Here is a 21,448-nt window from a genome sequence, read left to right on the forward strand (position 1 = left end):
TGGCGGTGCATGCCTTTAATCCTAGCACTGGGAGGCAGCTGCAGGGGAATCTCTGGGAGTTCAAAGCCAGCCTTGCCTACAGAGCGAGTTTCAGGACAGCTAAGGCTACACAGAGAAATTCTGTCTCAAAAAAAAAAAAAAAGAAAAGAAAAAAGAAAAAGAACACACAAGATTCTTAATTGCAAAAATAATTACTTAATTAAATTAGTTAAATTAATGGGGCAAACAGAGTCTGCAGAGTTTTCAAAGCACGAAATTGCGGGAAACAGGGCATGCTGTAGGACTGACCCGTTGTCTTCTTTAAAGTGGAATTCATCGGGGGCTGGAGAGATGGCTCAGCGGTTAAAAACATTGCCTGCTCTTCCAAAGGTCCTGAGTTCAATTCCCAGCAACCACATGGTGGCTCACAACCATCTGTAATGAGGTCTGGTGCCCTCTTCTGGCCTGTAGGAATACACACAGACAGAATATTGTATACATAATAAATAAATAAATATTAAAAAAAAAAGTGGAATTCATCGGCCGAGTTTAAAGAACACTTTAAAACTACCAAGTGACATTTTTCTGATTTGATAGTAATAGTGTTTTGTGAGTGAAAATGAATGTTAGGTTTAAAACAGCGATAGGAACTCTGGGGGATGAGAAATCAAAGGGCTTGCAGCTGGCCACGAGTTGGCGAAACCCACTGATAAGACGAAGGACAGGGCTGGGGGCAGGGGTAAGCAAAGCTGGTCTTGGCCGGCTCTGATTACCACCTGCAGCCTCACCTGTTCCAGGCAGCGAACCTCCCTCCCACAGGCAAGGAGCTAGATCTGTGGTAACCTAGGAAACCACAACCACATCTTGGTAACTGCATCTGTTGCTGGTCAGGTGGCTCCTTTGTGGTTGAACATCCTTGAAGCTACAATGAGGCTGTTCCCACCAGAGCAGAAACCAACAAGTGTGCAGTCACGAGGGGTCTGCACCCTCAAAAGGCCTGACTCTGTTGTAATATCATTTGCACCCCTCACCTTGTGTGGAGATCATAGGAGGAATTCCCTAAAAGATCTGTCCCACTATATTTTGGACAGAAGAAGGGGTCACGTTACTCTATGACTATGCTACCTACCTCATAACTTGTCATTCCAAATTCCTTAGCACCCACAATGCAGCGCCCTTTCAGGCCCCCACTTGGGGGCAGTCCATGCCAGTCTGGTTTTGTAGTTCTGCTTTGCTTAGCTTGACTGCTGCAACTTTGCTACATAAACTTCTGCTCAACGTGTCTCTGTCTCTTGACTGAATTCATTCCCTCAAAACGATAAGAACCTAGGACTGGTAAGATGTAGCGCGCACCATGGCGCTGTCAGATGTAGCGCGCAGGGAGTCTTTCGATCTGGCCATCCGATCTGGCCAATCATTATTTAGCACGTTTATCGCTCCATTCTGGCCTGAGCCATTGGGTTGATGACACGTCAGGGCTTTGTCTGGCACCGTATATATTCTTCTGCTTCCACGGGGACGGGGTCTTCTTGCCTCTTTCAAACCTCAAGTGTAAGTGCTCCAATAAAGGGCGTTCTGACAAGGATCCTGTTGCAGTCGTCTCTTCTGCTGGCAGTAGCGGCGTGCTGCAGTAAGAAGGTTGGGCAAGCCTAACAACCTTGCTCTGTCCCTGGAACTCACGTGTCAAAGGGTGAGGCAGAGGTACATATCTTATAATTCCAGCACGCCTGTGGTGTGAGATGTGGAGTGGAAACAAGGAGATGGGTTTTCAAGGCAGGATTTCTCTGTAACTTTGGGGCCTGTCCTGGAACTAGTTCGTTTATTTTATTTTATTTTTATTGATATTTATTGAGCTCTACATTTCTCTCTGCTCCCCTCCCTGCCTCTCCCCTCCCCCCTTCAATCCTCCCTCAAGGTCCCCATGCTCCCAATTTACTCAGGAGATTTTGTCTTTTTCTACTTTCTACTTCCCATGTATAGTAAATCTATGTAAGTCTCTCTTAGTGTCCGCATTGTTGTCTAAGTTCTCTGGGATTGTGGTTTGTAGGCTGGCTTTCTTTATGTTTAAAAACCACCTTTGAGGGGGCTGGAGAGATGGCTCAGCGGTTAAGAGCACTGCCTGCTCTTCCAAAGGTCCTGAGTTCAATTCCCGGCAACCACATGGTGGCTCACAACCATCTGTAAAGAGGTCTGGTGCCCTCTTCTGGCCTGAAGACATGCATACAGACAGAATATTGTATACATAATAAATAAATAAATAAAATAAATAAAAACCACCTTTGAGTGAGTACATGTGATAATTGTCTTTCTGTGTGTGGGTCACCTCACTCAAAATGATGTTTTCTAGTTCCATCCATTTTCCTGCAAAATTCAAGCTGTAGAAGAATGAAAATAGACCCATATCTATCACCATGCACAAAACTCAAGTCCAGATGGATCAAAGACCTCAACATTGCTGCAGCCAGCGCAGCCTGGATAGCCAAGACTGGCGGGGGGTGGGGGGGGTGGGGGGGTGGTGGTGCCAGGATTGAGATACGGAGTCTTCTTTTTTTCAGGTGGAAGAACAGCAACCTTTATTTTTCCCAGCAGCAACCTTTTACGCCTCTACTCCTTCTGTGGAGACCAGAAAGAATACAAACATCCTTGTCAATTACAGACCACAAGGAAGTTCCGCTGTCAGTCAGGGGAAGTGAGGGAAGCTGGATCACAACAAACATAAAGCCAGCCACACTGAACCTTATAGAAGAGAAAGTGGGAAGTACACTTGAAAGCATTGGCACAGGGAACCACTTCCTAAATAGAACCCCAGCAGCACAGAAACTGAGAGAAACAATTAATAAATGGGGCCTCCTGAAAGTGAAAAGCTTCTGTAAAGCAAAGGATATGGTCAACAAGACAAAACAACAGCCTACAGAATGGAAAAAGATATTCACTAACCCCACATCAGACAGAGGTCTGATCTCCAAAATATACAAAGAACTCAAGAAATTGGACACCAAAAGATCACATAATCTAATAAAAAAAAATGGAGTACAGACCTAAACAGAGAGCTCTCAACAGAAGAATCTAAAATGGCTGAAAGACACTTAAGAAAATGTTCAACATCCTTAGTCATTAGAGAAACGCAAATCAAAACAACTCTGAGATTCCCATCCTACTCCTGGAAGAATGGCCAAGATCAAAAACACTGATGACAACTTATGCTGGAGAGGTTGAGGGGAAAGGGGAACACTTCCGCATTCCTGGTGGGAGTGCAAGCTGGTACATTTCCTTTGGATGTCAGTGTGGCGATTTCTCAGAAAATTAGGAAACAACCTTCCTCAAGACCCAGTAATACCACTTTTGAGTATATATCCAAAGGATGCTCAATCATGCCACAAGAACATGTGATCAGCTATGTTCATAGCAGTATTGTTTGTCATAGCCAGAACCTGGAAACAACCTAAATGCCCCTCAACTTAAGAATGGATAAGAAAAATGTGGTACATTTACCCAAGGAGTACTACATACACAGCAGAAAAAAATAATGACAGCTTGAATTTTGCAGGAAAATGGATGGAACTAGAAAACATCATTTTGAGTGAGGTGACCCACACACAGAAAGACAATTATCACATGTACTCACTCAAAGGTGGTTTTTAAACATAAAGCAAAGAAAGCCAGCCTACAAACTACAATCCCAGAGAACTTAGACAACAATGCGGACACTAAGAGAGACTTACATAGATTTACCATACATGGGAATTAGAAAGTAGAAAAAGACAAAATCTCCTGAGTAAATTGGGAGCATGGGGACCTTGAGGGAGGATTGAAGGGGGGAGGGGAGAGGCAGGGAGGGGAGCAGAGAGAAATGTAGAGCTCAATAAATATCAATAAAAAAACAAAACAAACAAACAAACAAAAAAAGATATCACAGTCACATAGCCTTCCTCTTTAGTGACAACTGAATCATGCTGGGATGTTGCTTTATTATCTGAACCCTTTAAAACCATGGTCAGACTAGTCACAGTGTTAAACATTAAGCAAAGGCTATCTAAGTACAAACAAAGACAGCAAAAAGAAAGAAAGAAAGAAAGAAAACAGAAAACAGAGGAGCCAGGTAGTTTTGGTACACTCCAGCCAAGATAATGAAGAAAAGCCTTTCAAAATTCCTGCTTCATAGGAAAGTCTGCCAGAAATTCTTCAGGACACACAAGAAAGCAACTGCTAAACTTTGCCAAGACTAGGTGAGACAGTCCTTCAAAATTCTTGCTTCATAGAAGAGTCTGCCAGGTATTTCTAGGCCTGTAGGTCAAAGGTGGTTTCCCCAGTGTTGCAAAGGAACCTTGGGTGACTGTCCAGGCAGCCAGATATTTATCATTTTGGAAATGGCTTGTACTTTACTTTCTGTTTACTTAGGTAATACTATATCCTTCTGGGGTCTTTGATGGAGTTGAAGATTAGATAGTTATAGTTACAGTTTTCCTTAGTTGTGATAGATTAGGAACAAAACTTTGGACTCATCAAGAGAGAACAAATAATGGAGTATTATCTCTGAATTTTCTGAATACAAATAGACTGGATATTGTAAATGTAATCCTTACTTGATAATTGTTCTTGTTATATAGCTTTACTATACTAAAAACTCTTCCTTTTTATTTAGACAACAAGGAGGAAATGTTGTAGAATATTACTTTAGGTAGGCAAAGATATGTTACATTGGTTTATACTTCATTTGTTTAATTATATAAAGACGTGTTGCTGTTTCACCTTTCCTGCCTAAGACCACCCAATTAGTCTAATAAAAAGTTGACCAGCCAATACCTAGATAGGAGAGGGATAGGTGGGGCTGGTGGGCAGAAAGAATAAATAGAAGGAGGGAGAGAAGAAGGAGAAGAGGAGGAAGACAATGAAGGAGAAAGAGGGACATGCCCAGGGCCAGAAGCCAGGCAGCCACCAGAGAGTTAGATACAGAATAGAACATACAGAAAGAAAGAAAGGTAAAAAGACCTGAGGCAAAACAAGAGAAACAGGTTATGTTATAAGAGCTAGCAAGAAGCTGAGTGGCTTTAATCCCAGCTCTCGGAAGGCAGAGGCAGGCAGATCTCTGAGTTTGAGGCCAGCCTGGTCTATCTAATTCCAGGATATACTCCAAAGCTACAAAGAAACCCTGTCTCAAAAAACAACAACAACAACAACAACAACAACAAAAGAGCTAGCAAGAAGCAAGCCTAAGCTAGGGTCAAATATTCATAACTAATAATAAGTCTCTATGTCATGATTTGGGAGCTGGACTACATAGTGAGACCCTGATGGGAGGAAGAAAGAAGGAATATGAGTATAAAAATTATTTGAATTTGAGACACCTGGTAAACATTGGACATATTGCTTTGTGTTTTAAGGACTGGGAGAGAGGACCTAATTATCTTGTTAAGACTTTGGGTTCAAGCCTTAGTACTGGGGCGTTAAAAAAGTTTTCAAATTGTTAGTGAGTCTGCCTCTGGTTTGTCAAGCACCAACTGAAAGAGAAGAGGGATGAGGATGTCTCTGGACCTGGACTAGAATACTCTGCTATGTCTGGAACAAAGAGCCAGGCCTGAAAACACACCAAAAGCATGCAGGGAGTGATTGCATCCTCTCCTGGAGGGGTGAAGAAAATTCCTGCTTACAGTTCTGGTGCCCCTGGCACTTGGAAATTAGACACCGTCAGGTGACTTGTGTTTGGCAAACTCCCTTCTGGCGCCTGGTGAGAGAAATTGCTCAAGACTTCAAAATAGATCTGTGCTCCCAGAGTGCAGCTGTTAGCACTTTGCTGGAGACAAGTGAGATCCATCTTGTTGGCCTTTTTGAAGATATCAGTCTGTGTGCGACCCATGCTGAACATGTAATGATTATGCTGAAAGACATCCAGTTAGCACACTACCATGGAGAACATGCTTGAAAAACACAAGACAGAAATCAGGTATTGGCAGCTTTTCCCATTTTCATATGCGTATGAATTTTTAATATTAATGGAGGGATATAAAGAATTAACATGTGCCTAAACATGTACATGAGCAGATTTCAGCCCTTCCACCTTGACAATGAAGAACAAACTCATTCGATTTGTTTACTTTTTTTTTTTTTAAAAAAAAATAAGACAGGGTCTCTCTGCAGTCCTGGAAGTCCTGGAACTCTTATACGTAGGTCAGGCTGGCCTCAAACTCATAGAAATCCACCTACCTCTGTCTCCCAAGTGCCAGTATTAAAGGCACACACCATTAAGTCTGGCTTCTTGTTCAAACTTTTCTTTTTTTTTTCTTTCCCTTTCTTTCCCTCCCTCCCTCTCCTGCTCCTCTTCTTCCTCAGCAGAATTAGCCAGCACACCTAGAGCCTCACCCTTGTTTAGATAAGTGCTCTAACACCAGCCTACAGCCTATAGCCTAAAACTGTTAAACTTTACTTCAAAACAACAAAAACGACCAGTGAGATACCCAAAAGATGGCTTAGCAGTGAAGAAGGCTTGCTGCTCTTTTTTTTTTTTTTTTTTTTTTTTTGGTTTTTCGAGACAGGGTTTCTCTGTGGCTTTGGAGCCTGTCCTGGAACTAGCTCTATAGACCAGGCTGGTTTCGAACTCAGGCTTGCTGCTCTTGCAGAAGATCTGGGTTCACTTCAAAGCACCTGTCTTAGGGTTTCTATTGCTGCCCAAAGACACCATGACCCTGGTAACTCTTATAAAGAAAAGCATTTAACTGGGGCTGGCTTACAGTTCAGAAGCTTAGTCCATTGTCATTGTTGTGGAAATCATGTTGGCACTAGACATGGTACTGGAGAGGTACCTGAGAGTTCCACATCTGGATCGGCAGACAGCAGGAAGAGAGTACCACACTGGGTCAGGCTTGAGCATCTGCACTATGGGATGGTATGACAACCAGGAACTAAGCTGGAGACTTAAAAACACATGCACATGGACAGACAGAGACACGGGGACAAGGGTCATCCTTGATACAAAAGTGTCAACTTTATAGTGCTCCAGGGAAGCTTATATAGGGGTCCTTAACTGATAGACACACCCAGCTCTTGGGATCTTTCAGCTGCAGGCCTCCTCAGAACCCATTCCCCTGACACCAAGGTCTGGTGCTAAGAGCAACTGCAGGCACAGGTGTTTTTCTCAGTTCACTTTAGCAGGCAAAGGGTCTGAGACAGGCAAAAAAAGTCAAGGGGCCAGGGGTCTACAGCCACCAACAACTCCTCCTTTTCTGCATAATTAGACCAGGCCTGTCTTGGGTTGCAGAGGCACATATTCACATCTTACCAGTCATCAGGAACACTTGCCCCAGCACACAGGCCTCTGTCTTAGGTTGACTGTGACAGGCTCCTGCCTTACCCGTCTCCAGCTCTCTGGTCTTTCCGTAGCCTGCTAGCCCATACTGCTCTTGGAGGAAGCCCACTTTCTTGGGCAAATAGTGATTTACATCGCTGCTGCTGCTGCTGCTGCTGCTGATGACGCCTGTTGTAGAGGCAGAGCAACAGAAACCCTCGGCTACAGGAGTTCCTAAGACCAGCTGTTCGGCAAGCCTAGGCCATATGGGAGTGGCTGGACTGGCATGGGCATGGCACAAATATAATGAAAGAAAGGGAGCAGCTAACCACATGTTCTAACTGCTCTTTTAAAAGGAGGCCTGTAGGTCAAACTGAATAATGCCCTGGCAAAAATTATGTAGGGAATTCTGGATCTCTAAGGCAGTGGCAACCTGTCTGGCTAGGGGACCAACAGTGCTAGCCACAGCAGCCATCTGACTGGTGGCAATTCCAGTTATCTTGGAGGCCACAGTGGTGACAACAGCAGCCACCCACGGTGATCCCAAAGTCTCGGCCAGGACGGCTCAGCACCAGTTGACTCACTGGAACAAGCACCAAGCCTGGAACCCAGGCACAGCGGCAGTCATCTTGTTGGCCCAACAGCTGTTCAAAAGACACAAAACTTGAGAACAGATAAGGGCAGAATCATAATTAGCCACAGACCGCCACATGAGAAGCCCTATTTTGGCTCTGGTAAACAGGCATGAAGTCCACAGAGATACCATCACGTGAAGGTAGATACTATACCACATTGGGTTGGATACCAGAAATGAAACTCCTGAGAATCCTTGCTAACATTCTTGTAAGGTGATCCCTGTCCTATCACCACAATTAATAATGTGCTCTGGCCATAAATCATGGTACCAGGCCAACATTTAGCACAAGGAGAAAGAATTCATCAGACATAAAATACAAACTGCCAGATAGTTTCCACATCCCAATAACATTGTTGTGTCTCCAATCAATGGGAATGGCTGGCTGTTCCGTAGCCCAATCAATGGAAAGGAAGTATAGCCACTCATGACTATTCAGGCCCACTGGCATCAGCACCAGTGGATTTCTGACTGGGACCCACTGTACCTGTTGGCCGTGGCTGATGGTCAGGAGAACAATCCAAGACCTCAAAGCCCACTCTTAGCCCCACTTCCCGTTTCCCACCTCCTATCCCCCACCCTATGACACACTTCCTCCAACAAATCCACACCTACTCCAGCGAAGCCATACCTCCTAGTAGTGCCTCTCCCTATGGGCCTAATGGGGCCATTTTTATTTAATCCACCACAGTATCCATGAGAGAGCCATCTCACAGTTGCCTTTAACTCCAATTCCAGGGCCTTTTCTGTCTCCACATGTGTGGGCCTACAAAACAAAACAAAACAAGTAAGCTACTTTACTTTCTGCTCAGCTATTTAATATAACAGAAATTTTTTAGTTCTAGTTTTATTTTTAGTTTTTTAAGGCAAAGGCTCACTATGTATCTTTGCTTGGTCTGGAACTTGCTATGTAGACCAGGCTGGCCTCAAACTCACAGAGATTTATGTACATCTGCCTCCTGAAGATAAGATTGAAGATATGTACAACCACACCCTATGCATGACAGAAGTTTTAATGTAATGTTTAATTTTTCATACTCCACACAACATCACTTTTGAACTGTACAGTGTTTGGTCCTCTGCTAGTTCACATGTATAAAAATATACCTCACCGGGGCTGGAGAGATGGCTCAGAGGTTAAGAGCACTGGCTGTTCTTCCAGAGGTCCTGAGTTCAATTCCCAGCAACCACATGGCTCACACCCATTTGTAATAAGATCTGGTACCCTCTTCTAGCATTCAGGCATACATGCAGGCAGAACACTGTATTCATAATAAATAAATAAATCTTTTTAAAAAAAAATGGACCCCATCAATCCTTTTGTATTTTTCTCAGAGAGCATCTCTACCTTTTAAGCTTAACTCAAGTGAGGCAAAATGGTACTGGGGAGACAGCAGCAGGCAGATCTCTGTGAGTTCAAGGCCAGCCTGGTCTACATAAGATCTTTTCTCAAAAAACCAAGGACAAGTTTGAGGAGGTAGCACAGTTGGTAGAGTGGTTACCAAGCAGGCACATGGCCCTGGGTTCAGTCTCCAGCATCTCATATAGTCAGCTTATTCTACCTACAGTTCTACCATGGGGGAGATAGTTATAGAAGGATCCAAAGTTCAAGGTCACCCTTGGCTATAGAGTAAACTAGGCAGCAATCTGGACCGAGACTCTGTTTCCAAAATTCAGAGCAAAACAAAACAATAACAGAAACACTCTTTCAGCCAAAAAGGCTGAGTCTTGATATACAGGCAAGGCAGATCTCCAAGTCTTTTTTAAAAGCTTGTTAGATTTATTTATTATTTGTTTGTTATGTTTGTATGTTCATGTGGAGGTCAGAGAACAACTTTTGGAAGTTGGATCTCTCCTTTCTGTAACAGTCCCCAGACCTTCATAGGCCCCCATACTTCAAGATAACTGACTTCATGATGGTAGTACCATTTAGTAGTACCATGATGGTCCACTTAGCATGTAGACAGCACTACCAACCAAACTGAAAACATAGCCCTAATCCACCCAACTCTGTAGTCCCGGGAAAGTCTCTAAATGTACTGACCTTGATTTTTGGCTTCTGTAGCTCGGCTTCTGGCTAACTGTTCTTGTTAATTGAAGTATGTCAACCCAGGACATGGGTTTTGTGCATAAATGCTCACCTTGAGAAAGGCTCAGGGCTACACTGGGATCCCAGACACTCGGTGTAGTTGCCAGTTGGCTAATAAAGACTTTCTATTGCCTTAAACCCATGTCTGAGAAGTCTTCGTGGGTGGGTACCCCACAACATTATCTCCTTGAGGGTTCTGGGGATCAAGTACAAGTCACTGGGCTTTGGTAGCAAGTGCTTTTACCTAATGAGCTATCTCACTGGCTGTTTTGGAGACAATTTCTCCCTTTGTAACCCAAGCTGGCCTGGAACTCACTATGTGGTTCAGGTTGTCAATTCTCCACCACAGCCTCTGAAGTGTTAGGACATAGATAGGCATGAGCCACTATACCCAGCTAGACCCGAAACTGTTAAAAAAAAAATTCTTCCACAATTGTACATGTATAATGACCACATTCTCTCTCTCTCTCTCTCTCTTTTTTTTTTTTTTTTTTTTTTTTGGTTTTTCGAGACAGGGTTTCTCTGTGGCTTTGGAGCCTGTCCTGGAACTAGCTCTTGTAGACCAGGCTGGTCACGAACTCACAGAGATCCGCCTACCTCTGCCTCCCGAGTGCTGGGATTAAAGGCGTGCGCCACCACTGCCCGGCTCTTTTTTTTTTTTTATAAAGATTTATTTATTATGTACACAGAGTTCAGCCTCCATGCCTGCAGGCCAGGAGAGGACACCAGATCTCATTACAGATGGTTGTGAGCCACCATGTGGTTGCTGGGAATTGAACTCAGGACCTTTGGAAGAGCAGTCAGTGCTCTTAACCTCTGAGCCATCTCTCCAGTCCCATGACCACATTCTCTTACAGCCTCATGTCCTCTCCCTGCCACTGAGCCCCTCTTTTGAACAAGTCACTTGCCAAATTCTGCCTAAGAACTGGAACCCTTAAAAAATTAACAGGGGCTGGAGAGATGACTCAGTAGTTAGCTACACTGACTCCTCTTCCACAGGACTTGGGTTCAATTCCCATCACCCACATGGCAGCTCACACCTGTCTGTAACTATAGTTCCAGGGCTCTGACACCCTCACACAGACAAACAGACAAAAGCACCAATGAGTATAAAATAAAAATAAATTATATATTTAAAAAAATGGCCAGGCGGTGGTGGCACACGCCTGTAATCCCAGCACTCGGGAGGCAGAGGCAGGCGGATCTCTGTGAGTTCGAGACCAGCCTGGTCTACAAGAGCTAGTTCCAGGACAGGCTTCAAAGCCACAGAGAAACCCTGTCTCGAAAAACCAAAAAAAAAAAAAAAAGTACAGGCCTGTAGAGATGGTTCAGTGGTTAGGAGCCCTCCTACAGAGGACTCAGGCCATGGGTTCAGTTCCCAGCACCAACAGGTAGTTCACAACCATCCATAACTCTAGTTCAAGGGATCCAATGCCCTCTTCTAACCTCTGTGGACACTGGGCTCTCATGTGCAAGCAAAACACTTACATATACATAAAGTAAAATAAATATTAAACCTAAAAAGTATTAAAAGAGAAAACAATTTATTTATTTTTATTTTATACACATGACTATTTGCCTGCATGTATGTATGTGCACAGCGCGTATGCCCACAGATGTGGGAGAGATCGACAGAACCCTTGGAACTGGAGCTACAGACAGGTGTCAGCTGCTACGAGGATGCAGGGAGCCAAGTAGGCTTTATTACATAGCCCTTGATGGCTTGAAACTCACTCTGTAGTCCAGGCTGAACTCCAGCTCACAGAGACGTGGCGATGCAGGGTTTAGAGTTTGCCCTGCTCGTTTTTGGTCTTGCTTTGCTTCAGTATTTCCTCCTATGAGCCCTTTCCTCCCTTTTGGAATGGTAAAGTATATTCTGTGCCATTGTATGTTAGAAGTATGTGATCTGCTTTTTGATTTTGCTTTTACAAGGAGCTATAATTAAGAGACTGCCGTGAGTCTCAGAACAGACTTTGGACTTTTAAACATTATTGAGACTCTGATAGACTATGGGAACTTTTGAAGTCGAACTGAATGCATTTATGCATTATGGCATGAATTTAAGACTATGGTGGCGCTGGGCAGTGGTGGCGCACGCCTTTAATCCCAGCACTTGGGAGGCAGAGGCAGGCAGATCTTTGTGAGTTCGAGGCCAGCCTGGTCTACAAGAGCTAGTTCCAGGACAGGCTCCAAAACTACAGAGAAACCCTGTCTCAAAAAACCAGTGGAATATGGTGGTTCAAATGAGAATGGCCTCTTTATAGGCTCATATGTTTGAATGTTCAATCACCAGGGAGTGGATCTGTTGGAGAGGATTATGAGTTGTAGCCTTGTTGGAGGAGGTATATCACTATGAGGTTTCAAAATATCTCTCTGCCTTTGGATTAGGACGTAGCTAGCTCTCAACTACTCCTCCAGCACCATGCCTGCAATGCCTGCTGCCATGCTCCCTGCCATGGTGATAAGGGACTAAGCCTCTGAAATTGCAAGCACACCTCCAGTTAAATGCTTTCCTTTATAAGAGTTGCTGTGGTCATGATTTCTCTTCCCAGCAATAGAACACTGCCTTAAGATAGAGGTTTAGATGGGAGGGTTGCTGCTTGCTCAAGGCCTGTCTGAGCTACATAGCAAGATTGTCTCAAAAAGAAAAAAAGGAAAACAAAGACAGCTTTTTAAACTGTAAATCTGATGTTACCGTTGTTTTCATTTAGATAAGAGCACACCAAACAAAGGCAAAATCTTCCTTCTAGTGGAAGTCACCAAAGTCAGCTTATAGTCAAGGTCACTGGGATTTGAAGTTCAACAGGGGAGAGAGACCAGTGTTCTAAGTTCATCACACAAAGTTTCTACTTTCTGGGGTTTTTTTGTTTTTGTTTTTTTTTTGTTGTTGTTGTTGTTTTGGTTTTTTGAGACAGGATCTTGTTATGCAGCTTAGATTGGCCTAAAACTCACTATGTAGTCCAGACTGGCCTTGAATTTGCGGTGGCATCCTCAGTGCTAGAATTATAGCTATGAGCCATCCAACTGGCTAGATCATACTGTTTTGTCTTGGGACATGATTATGAGGTGGTCTGGTTATTGTTACAGAGTGGGTTTACCTGGCATTTATGGTTTTTAAATTTTGTTTTTAGTTACCATTCAAACACCATGACTGAGTTGTGCATGCCAGGCAAGTACCTAGCTGTGATACTAACTAGAAGTAAATACCAAGAACAGCCCTAGATGTCGGAGGCTTCTTTCTCTTTCTGGTGGGGCTGGAGTGTTTAAGAGCATTTATTGCTCTAGTTGAGGACCTGGGTTCCCCAGGACTCACCTAGTGGTTCACAATCATCCATAAGTCCAGTTCTAGGAGATCCGATGCCTTCTTCTGACCTGCACAGGCACTAAGCACAGAAGCTGTACACATTCATACATGCAGGTAAAATAATAATATATAAAAGGAATAAATCTAATAAATTTTTTATAGAAAAGAATATACATGGCTCTTTGATGAGCTGCTCATAATGAGCCATCATCATTCTGTCATGCAGCAAAGATAGGCTCACGAGGCCCTGCTGGTTTCTGGGAATATACAAGCAGTTGCTGGGAGAGAGAAGCACATTTTTTTAGTGATGTAGCCACTCATAAATTGCTACATGCTCATCTGAACAATCCCTTACCTGTGTTCTGTAAGTAGCCCAAACTAAACTGATGCTCTCTCTCTCTCTCTCTCTCTCTCTCTCTTTCTCTTTCTGTCTCTCTGCCTCTCTGCCTCTCTCTCTTCCTCTCTCATGCTATGAACGTATCATGTATTAAAAATAGGAAAGAAGTCAGTGAGATGGCTCAGCTGGTAAAAACACTTGCCACCAAGCCTGATGACCCAAAGATTCCCAGAACCCACATGGTGGAAAAGGAAAAGCAATTTCCCCAAGTTGTCTTCTGACCCTCCACACATCTTCCATGGCATGCATGCATGTGTGCATGTATGTGTGCACATGTACATGCCTATACACACACACACACACAAACACACACTAAATCACACAGTAAATAAAGAAGAAAGGGATCTAGGAATGGTGGGAAATGCTTGCGATCTCAGTACTCTGGATGGAAGAACAGCAAGGAAGAGCAGGAGATCAAGGTGATAGTTTGCCAAATAGCAAGTTCAAGACTGTATGAGGCTAGATGGGACCTTGTTTCAAAAAGAAAAAAGAAAAAGAAAAGAGAGAGGAAGTATGTTGGGAATGTGTAGTTTACTTGCATAGCATCAGTGAAGTCCTAGGTTTAATCTCTTGTACTTTATAAACTGGGAATTTGAGCACAGACCTGTAACCACAGGGCTTGGAAGGTTAAGGCAGGAGGATGGAAGTTCAAGGTCATTCTCAGCTACGTAGGGAATTTGAGGTCAATTAAGACTATATGAAACCTTGTCTCTTATGATGACATAGACATAAGAGATCAAGAGAAGAAAAAGAAAAAAGAAAAAAATGAAACCTTGTCTCCAAAAGACAGATGGAAGGAAGGAGGGACCTGGGTGGTGGTAGTGCACACCTTTAAACCTAGCACTCGGGAGTCAGAGGCAAGTGAATCTCTGTGAGTTTGAGGCCAGCCTGGTCTACAGAGTCTGTGCTCAAATCCCCAGGACAGCCAGGACTGTTACACAGAGAAACCCTGCTTCAAACAACAAAACAAAACAAACAAAAAAGAAGGGAGGGAGGCGAAAGGAAAGGAATTAGTAAAGTGTGGTGGCTCATATCTGTATCCTAGCCTTCTGGATTAGAAGACTTGAGGTCAGGCTACACCTGAGTTGTTTATTTACTATTTACTTATGAGATAGGGGCTCCTGTAGCCCACGCTGGCCAGGAATTAATATAGCTGAGGAATGACCTTGTACTCCTGGTCTTCCTGCTTTGACTGCCCAAGTGCTGCAATTACAGATTTGGATCACAATGGCTACTTTAAAATTTTTTAATTAATATTTTAGTTAGCATATAAAGTAATGGGTTTTATTATGACATTTTCATGCATGTATAGCACTTTTTTCTATTTTAATGATCAGAGGCAAGGTTGGGGATGTGGCTCAGTTGGCAGAGTGCTTATCTACAGAGCCCTCAGTTAAATCCTCAGCATCACAGAAACTGAATTTGGTGGTACAGGAGGAGGATAGAGGAGCAGGAAGAGTTCAAGGTCGCTTCTGGGTTACATAGCAAATTCGAAGTCAGCCAAACTACATGAGACTCCTGTCTCAAAATAAATAAGGAGCTGGACTTGGTGACAGAGGCCTGTAATCCCAACTGCCTTCGGGGCTAAAGCAGTTTTACTGGAAGTTCAAGGCTAAGTGGGCTAATGATGAATTCAAGGACAGCAAATCTGGTAACTTAATGAGAACCCATTTTTTAGGGGGGGTTGATTTGTTTTGTTATTTGAGGCAGAATTTCTCTGTGTAGCCCTGTCTGTCCTAGACTTCGCACTATAGACCAGGCTGACCTCAAACTCAGAGATCCACCTGCTTCACACCCCAACACCCCCCTCCAAGTGCTTGAATTAAAGGCATGTGCCACTGCTGCAAGGCTTGACATTGTTTCAATAAAAAAGAAATATTCTTAAAGGGCTTGGAATGAAGTTGCAGTTCACTGGTAGAATGTCTGTCTAGCAAATGCAAGACCCTAAATTCAATCCTCAGTGGACAGGGGAAGGAGGAAAAAAAGAGTGAGTGGATCATGTTTGAAATAGAAATAAACACTCAGGAGTCAGAAGTAGGAAGGCTGCCCCAAGTTCAAAGCCAGCCTGTTTTATGTAGCAAGTTCCAGGCATGCCCAGGCTGCTTAGCAAGTCTGTCTCAAAAGTCAAATGATGATGATGATGACAATGATGGTGATGATGATGATGATGTTGGTAGTGATGTTGATGATGGTAGTGATGATGGTGATGATGGTGATGATAGTGATGGTGATGATGGTGGTGATGATAATGATGATGGTATGGTGATGATAGTGATAGTGATAGTGGTGATGATGATGGTGGTGGTGATGGTGATGATGATGATGATGGTGATGATGTTGATGATGGTGGTGATGATGGTGATGATAATGATGATAGTGATGGTGATGATGGTGGTGATGATGATGGTGATGATGATAATGAAGATAGTGATGGTGATGATGGTGATGGTAATGATGGTAATGATGGTGGTGGTGATGATAGTGATAGTGATGATGGTGATGATAATAATGATGATAGTGATGGTGGTGATGATGATGATGGTGGTGATGGTGATGGTAATGATGGTGGTGATGGTGGTGATGATAGTGATAGTGATGATGATGATGATAATAATGATGATAGTGATGGTGGTGATGATAATGATGATGGTGATGATGATGGTATGGTGGTGATAGTGATAGTGGTGATGATGATGGTGGTGGTGATGATGATGGTGATGATGGTAATGGTGATGATGGTGGTGGTGGTGATGGTGATGATAATGATGATAGTGATGGTGATGATGGTGGTGATGATGATGGTGATGATGATAATGAAGATAGTGATGGTGATGATGGTGATGGTAATGATGGTAATGATGGTGGTGGTGATGATAGTGATAGTGATGATGGTGATGATAATAATGATGATAGTGATGGTGGTGATGATGATGATGGTGGTGATGGTGATGGTAATGATGGTGGTGATGGTGGTGATGATAGTGATAGTGATGATGATGATGATAATAATGATGATAGTGATGGTGGTGATGATAGTGATAGTGATGGTGGTGATGATGATGATGGTGATGATGATGAAGAGTGGAGGAAGAGTTATGTGAAAGTGGCTTCATTTGAAATTTGCTACATTTTGTTTTAAATCAGTCCCATCAAGAGACACTGAACTCTTCATGACTGAAAAGATATGAAAAACAAGTGAGAGATGAGCTCTCTTTTGGGATGTGATGGAGTGGAGGTCCTTGGAGTTGTTTTCAATGGGCAGAAATGGGAAATTTTTCACAGAATGCTGAGCAAAGCACAAGGGTTATCTAGAAAAAGATTGCAGAGTTCATTCTGGTGCTAACTCATTTTTTCTGACTCTATTATTAAAGAATAAATTTGTCACAGGACATAATAAAGGAACAGTTGTGACTTCTTGAGCAATTGTGATTATCAGGCATCATATTAGCATTTAATATGAATCTGTTATCTGATATTATTCTTGCAACCCTGTGTTCAGAAGTACCTGTGACCTCACTAACAGCTAACACAAGCATAGAATACATCTAGCAGTGCTTGAAAACACAACACATTCTGGGCTGGAACTGTAGCTTAGTTAGTAGAATGTTTACCTTATGTATGTGAAGTCCTGGGTTTTATCCCCAGTGCTACATAATTTGGATTGGTGACTTATGCCTATAATCCTAGCACTTGGGAGGATGAGCCAGGAGGATGAAGAGTTTAAGTCTACCCTTGGCTATATAGTAAGTTTCCAATCTTGGGCCACATAAAACCCTGTCTGAAAAAACAAAAACTAAGAAACAAAACAAATACCCACCCCTACCAAGCTCTGAATAATCCCTTTCATGCTTATGTAGCATAGAGGTAAGCTCTCAATCAGGTCCCCTCCCTAGTTCCATGAGAAAGGTGAAACTCCCATGAACACTCTGCTGATTGGGAATCAGTTTGTTTGATGTCTAGTTTCTTCCTGAACCCCTGCATATTTTATCTGTGGTTCACTACTCTGATGGGGCCAATTTCAGGGATGATTTGGAGTTTTGTCTGTCTCCAGTGTGTTTGAGAAGGTTACGAAGATTCTAAAAGATTCTTAAGCATACCTGGGCCCAGAGTCTGTTGTCTCAGAAACAAGTTCCCCTAGGGGGCAGTGTGGATAAACTCCTTGGCCAACCTAAGCAGGTAATTCTCGGACAGCTGATTATCAAAACAGACGGGTACCTAGTCTCCGAAGATCAAACAGACAGCAAAAAACACCTTGACAAAATAGAGTATAAAGACTCATGCCTGTAATCCCATCACCTAGGACACTGAAGTAGAAGTACCACAAGTTCTTAGCCATTCTGGGTTAACATCAAGGTCCTCAGAAAACAACAAAGCCAGGCAGCATGCTTGCATACTTGGGAGGCACAGACAGGAATATCTGCAATTCAAAGCCACTTGGCTAAACAAAGAGCTCCAGGCCAGCCAAGACTACATAGTTAAACTTTGACTATAAATAAATAAATAAATAAATAAATATGAAAGCAAGCAAGAATTGGGGAGGAGGAGGACAAAAAGGAGAAGAAAGAAAAGACTGCAGAGCTAACTCAAAGGTTAAGAGCAGCACATTCTGTTCTTCCAGAGGGCCCGAGTTCAGAATTTAGTACTTGTTATGGTAAAAATAAAATACTGCAGAAAGACTGCAGGTCCCTGAGTGGTGGCAATGGGCAGCAGGCCATGAGACCATGACAGGCCACAAAGGCAGCGGGGTCCCAGGTAGGTAGCTGTGTAGCGGGTGAGAGCTGCGTGGTGGGGCAGCCAGTCCCAGGAGGAGCCGCAGCTGCAGTGGGTGAGAGACAGACAGATAGGCATGCCATGAAGAGTGAGGTTGGATATTTATTTAGTGGGTTATGGAAGGGAAGGGGAAAGGGAAGAAGAAGGGGGGCAAGGAAAGAAAGAGAGAGGGGGGAAGTGAGGGAGAAGAGAGGAGCCATGGCAGCAGCTACCTCTTTTGGAGAGAGACTGAAAAGGAAGAGAGCTCAGGCTGGAAGCAGAAGGAAGATCTGCCTGCCTGGGTGGTGGACAAGGGTAGGGGGGTAGGTGTGGCTTGTCTCTTAAAGGGACAGGACAGACCATTACATTCCCATCTCTTTTTTATACTAAAAAGGCAAGAGGTTAGGCACAACAGGTTGAAGGAATTGGGGCGGCAGTTTCTCAAGACTGCTTCCTGCTTATTTGTGGGTGTCATCTTGGTGGGATGGTGGAACCTGAGAAAGCTGGGTACTGGCATAGCTGGTCTGTTTGTTCCTGTCTGGTATTTGTGATATGGAAATGTCTGGTGTCTCTTACACCTGTTTAAGGTATTGGCAGAACAGAGGACAAAGTTAAGTTTAGGAAAAAAAAATTTAGGACCAAGGAATTGAGGGGGGTATATCTGACCTGTTTAAGGTGGATCCTTCAGTTTGGCTCCCTGGAACTCACAAGAATTCTTTGGGTTTGTGAAAATGTAAGTTTTAAACAGTAGCATATTTATATCAGAATGACTGTGACAGATATTTTTGCATAATAAAAATATCTTTAAGACTATGGAAGGTAGCATGAGAGAGAAATTTGATTAACTTGTATTTGTCCTCACACCTTTATAACTGGCAGGTACACACCTTAATAACTTGTATTTGTGTTTTACTGAAATTTGTTTGGTGAGCTTATCCTTTTAAACTGACAGAACCTCTAAGCTGTCAAACTGCATCAGAGATCTTTGAGAAGCATAAAATTTTACTTGAGTTGTTGATTAGAAAGCCACAGTGTGGCACTGTGCACACTTCTGAACAAAAATCTTCTTGCCTTTCTCAACATCACCCATTTTTAATTTGCTCCCAGGTAATCAATACCACCAATGCTGCTGTGACTCGAAGACGGATGTCCTGCTCTCTCATGAAAAGTTTAATAATTAAATATTTAAATGTCATATTTGCCAGATCTCTGAGCTGTTGAGGGCTGTTTATTAGGTATAACTACACTATAGAATAGAAGGAAGATTTGCCTACCTTGGGGGAAGGGCGGGCAGGGCTTGTCTCTTAAAGGGACAGGACAGACCATTACAGTACTAAAATCTGATGGCTCACAACTGCTTGCAACTCCAGCTCCTGGGGACCTGTCACCCTCTGCAGGCATCCATGACCACCTTCACATACATGACATATACTCACATACATACATAAAAATAAAAAAAATAAATCTTTGGGGCTAGAGAGATGGCTCAGTGGTTAAGAGCACTAGAAGTTCTTGTAGAAGGCCCTGATTCAGTTGCCAGCACCCATATGGTGGCTAGTCATTGTCTGCAACTCCAATTTTAGGCACTCAACAGCTTCTTTGGGTACTGTGCACACATGTGGTTCATAGACATAAATGTAGACAAAATACTCATTCACATATAATAACAATAAATAAATCTTTTTAAAAGAGGAGGAGGAGAGGGGTGATTGTAACTCAATTTAGGCCGGGTGTGGGAGTGATCACAGAGATTGTGTTGTTTTTGCTACACTTACCCCACCTTCTCTAATGAAACTTCATTACTAATTCTGTTCCCAAGGTGATTTTCCTATAGGGATGCCAATAGCTTTCTTAGGATCAGTAAGTAAATTGGACTCTTGTGACTTGATTGGCAGCTAGATGAAACAGTTCTTAAACTTGTAAAATCCCAAATTGAAGCCTGACCAGCTCCTTTAATGATCCCCAGCATGGACTGTTTCCTCAATCACTGTTCATGCACAAGACAAAGTCATGAACACAGTTTCCATGGTGGCGGTTACGTGTGGACAGCCTATAAGAAGGGGGAACTAAAGTCACCCTCTGAGAAGGGTAGTAATAACATTTACTACGCATCTGATCCTGTTCTGGGCACTACCAATATGGATTTTTCTCATTTGATGTCATAGCATTCCTCTGCTCTGCATACGTCTTTCTACCTTAAAGTGAGAAAGAAACCCAGTCTCAATGCTGCTTCTTAGAGAGACAATGCTAATTTTCTCTGATGCAGAACAGTGACAAAAAGTTCATAGCTGTTTGGGTTAAGGCTTCACACCAGACTCTGGCATTCATATACCCAAAGAGTCTGGAATGTTTGGGTGGAAAGTTCCATCGAAGCCCTCTCCCCTGAGAGTTGCCTCACTCCAGACTCCACCCCCAAGAAAGCCCTCTGAATGATGACCCCCTCCTCAGAGATGCTCACGACCATCCCCACAGGGTATTTAAACTGCAGAACAAACACGTGGCTTTCCAGTCTTCCTTCCCATCTCTATCCCTGGGGGCTGGAAGGTCACCTGGCAGTGTTAGTATCCATTAAACCTGGGCTTTTTCTAATTCAGTTTGATTTAGTCTAATTTGGATTATTGCATCGGGGGAAAGGTTTATCGAGCAGCAAAAGTTTTTCATCAGCCTTGATCTTGCAACACAAACACTCCAAAGCACAGCTCCATCCCGATGAGCATGACCAATTTACAATATGGATTTTGAGTATCCTCCATGAGCCCATGGCTTGGTCCCCAGGTCAGAAATTTTAGATGTATTAGAAAGGTATTGGAAGGTGTTGAGATCATAGAGAATGCACCCTAAAGTGGGATTTGGGGACCTAGACCATCTTCTCCCTTTTTATTTCTAGGCTATGTAGTGAGGTTTTATTAAACCTTGAGTTTCCTACCTCGATATGCCAGCAATGGAACCAACCTATTACAGATTGAAATTTCTTAAATAGAAGCCAAATGAGCTTTTCTCTTCGTAAGTTAACTTCA

At 43.1% G+C, this 21,448-nt stretch overlaps 1 pseudogene; it reads left to right on the forward strand.

Moving 5' to 3' along the window:
- Nucleotides 1-21,448, forward strand: part of LOC121447823 — a 36,495-nt pseudogene that overhangs the window by 12,679 nt on the left and 2,368 nt on the right.

The sequence above is a fragment of the Microtus oregoni genome, unplaced genomic scaffold, assembly GCF_018167655.1.
Source record: "Microtus oregoni isolate MIOR12 unplaced genomic scaffold, Mior012 000005F_ref0000423, whole genome shotgun sequence".
NCBI classification, from domain to species: Eukaryota; Metazoa; Chordata; class Mammalia; order Rodentia; family Cricetidae; genus Microtus; species Microtus oregoni.